The following is a 2,162-nucleotide window of genomic DNA, read 5'->3' on the forward strand; positions in this document are numbered from 1 at the left end:
CGCTTCCTTTCCGCAGGCAGGCAGGGCTCTGCCCGCTGCACCTTTATCAGCAGCACCCAGCGCAGCCCCCGCGGCCGCCACGCTCTATCTCCCCTGGCAGTTTTGCTTCCTTCCAGGGCGTGCCGCGCGCTCCAAGCCCGCCCGGGCTGAACAAACCCGCTGCGGTTGCCCAATGTCCTGCCCGACGCAGAAAATAGGAGAGGATTTCCTAATGGCAGCATGGGCGAGGTGTGTGTCGGCTGCCTGCGTGCCCCGGGGAGCGGCTGGGCTCTCGCCACCCATCGGGAGCCCCCATCCTGCTACCCCAGCAGCCGTGCTGGAGATGGGGATTAAAGCTCCCGTGGGTGTCAGTGCTGACTGCGTGGCTCAGCGATGTGGGAGAGGGAGGGGGTAGCTTAAAATCCACACACACCCCCCAAAACACAGCAGTCCTCTCTCAAGACTCAGAGTGAAACGTTATGTCTTGCAGGTTTGCCGACCGGTCCTGTTGTGGTAGGGTTGGCACAAGATGGGGTTGGCACAAGATAGGGTTGCCTTCTCTGGGATGGGGGGAGGAAAGAAAAAAATCAGCCTGATGTCATGGTGCTGGGGTGTGAAATGGCTGTGTGTGGGCTGGGGGGGTTTCTGTGCCGTGGGCACAGGGCCACGGCGGGACGGAAAGTCCCTTAGGGTCAGGAGGGTTTCTGTAGCGATGCCGTGAAGTGTATTTTGTCCTTTAAAAAAAAAACAAAACTAAAGCCTAAATACTCAAAGCACAAAAAATAAGCGGAGGTTGAGAGGAAGGAGCGTGGCTGTTCCTAGACTTGCGGGGTTGGTGCTCTCTGGGTCTCCCCATTTGAGAGGGTCCACGGGGGACTCAGACACACATGGGGTCTGGGCTTTCTGAGAAGAAGGAAAAATATTTAGTTCCCCACCCCAGAAGTATTTTTCCTTCTTTTTTTTTTTCTTTTTTTTTTTAATAATATCTTTTCATTTTGAGAGCTGTTTGACTTGGGCTCCTTCTCTCAGATCTGAAATTTGAGAGTGGAAGATGGTAAAAAGCTTTTAGAAAGGGAGCAGAAGGGGGGAGGGTGCTGGGCAGCCACTCGGGGTCCTCTGATCGGGTGTGAGTCTGTGGGGGCTCGATGTTGGGAGCCATTGGACCAATTGACTTTCCTATCCGGGGCTCTTAATAACCAGGAGCGCCTTTTGACAAGGCTCCAGCCTTGAGTGAGGTCTTTAATGCGCTTATGAATCATTTATGGGCAGCCGTCGGCGCGCGGCAGCGGCACGCTCTGCCTGGTGGGCTCCTGGGTGCGAGCGGTGGTACTGGCGGCAGGGGTGTTTCGGGGGCTCTGCAGCATCTCTGACCCCTTTCTCGCTCCCCTGTGGAGATGGAGAGGGAAGAGCAGGGGCTTGTCATGCTCAGGGTGATGAGTGCTCACGGTGTGTCCCGCACCCTCACGTGGCTCAGAGCTGCTTTCTTCTCCTGGCTTAATTGCACCAGCCTGATGCACTTTTATTCCAGCGCCGATAACGCTGCCTCTCCCCACACCAACAAGCTCGGGGAGAGCAATCCCGATCTTTCTCCGAGCCTCTCTGCGCCCCCTGTGTGCTGCATACGTCCCCCTCCGACCAGGGCTGCTCGGCAGGGTTGTCTCCGGTGTCTCGTACGATGGGTGTGCTTGCTTGTCCCCAGCTCTGCTCTGCAGGTTGCCGCTCGGCCTTGCTGACAGTCCCTTTGCATTGCCCGGAGCATCCCGGCGTGTCTCGTGGTGATGTCTTGTACAAGCCACGTCACTTTTTCCATCACTTTCTTCCTTGGGCGTGCTTCCTTGGGTCAGTGTCTGTCATGATTCACCCTGGGGCTGGGGCCGGGAGCCTGGTCACCCTCCCTGTGCCTCGCCTGGTTAAAGACTCAAACCTCATCCCAGTTGCTCACCAGTGCCCCACATGCACTTGCCCTCTTAGGAGGGGATGGGGGCTTCACCTGCTTGTTCCTGGGGCAAGGGCAATGTCCCTCGCTGCTGGACGCCAGGCTTTGGTGAGCTTTAGTGAACACAACAGCTCTGAGAGGGAAGGTGGTGATAGTGGGGGATCTCTGCCTCTTATCAACCAGACCAGGTTACCCCCCTTCACCCCCTGCCTGTTTATCATTCCCCCGCAGGTGATGGCAGCGTCCC

General features: G+C 57.2%; 1 protein-coding gene across 1 annotated transcript in view; it reads left to right on the plus strand.

The window, feature by feature from the left end:
* The first annotated feature begins 93 nt into the window (after window positions 1-93).
* The window catches only part of RHBDF2 (rhomboid 5 homolog 2), a 17,779-nt gene continuing 15,710 nt past the window's right edge, over window positions 94-2,162 (plus strand). The window contains exon 1 of the mRNA XM_035893269.1: window positions 94-228. The gene's annotated coding sequence lies outside the window, so the exon portion shown is untranslated. The remainder of the gene's footprint in view (window positions 229-2,162) is intronic.

Source organism: Egretta garzetta, unplaced genomic scaffold (assembly GCF_000687185.1).
Source record: "Egretta garzetta isolate BGI_Z169 unplaced genomic scaffold, ASM68718v1 scaffold34, whole genome shotgun sequence".
NCBI lineage: Eukaryota > Metazoa > Chordata > Aves > Pelecaniformes > Ardeidae > Egretta > Egretta garzetta.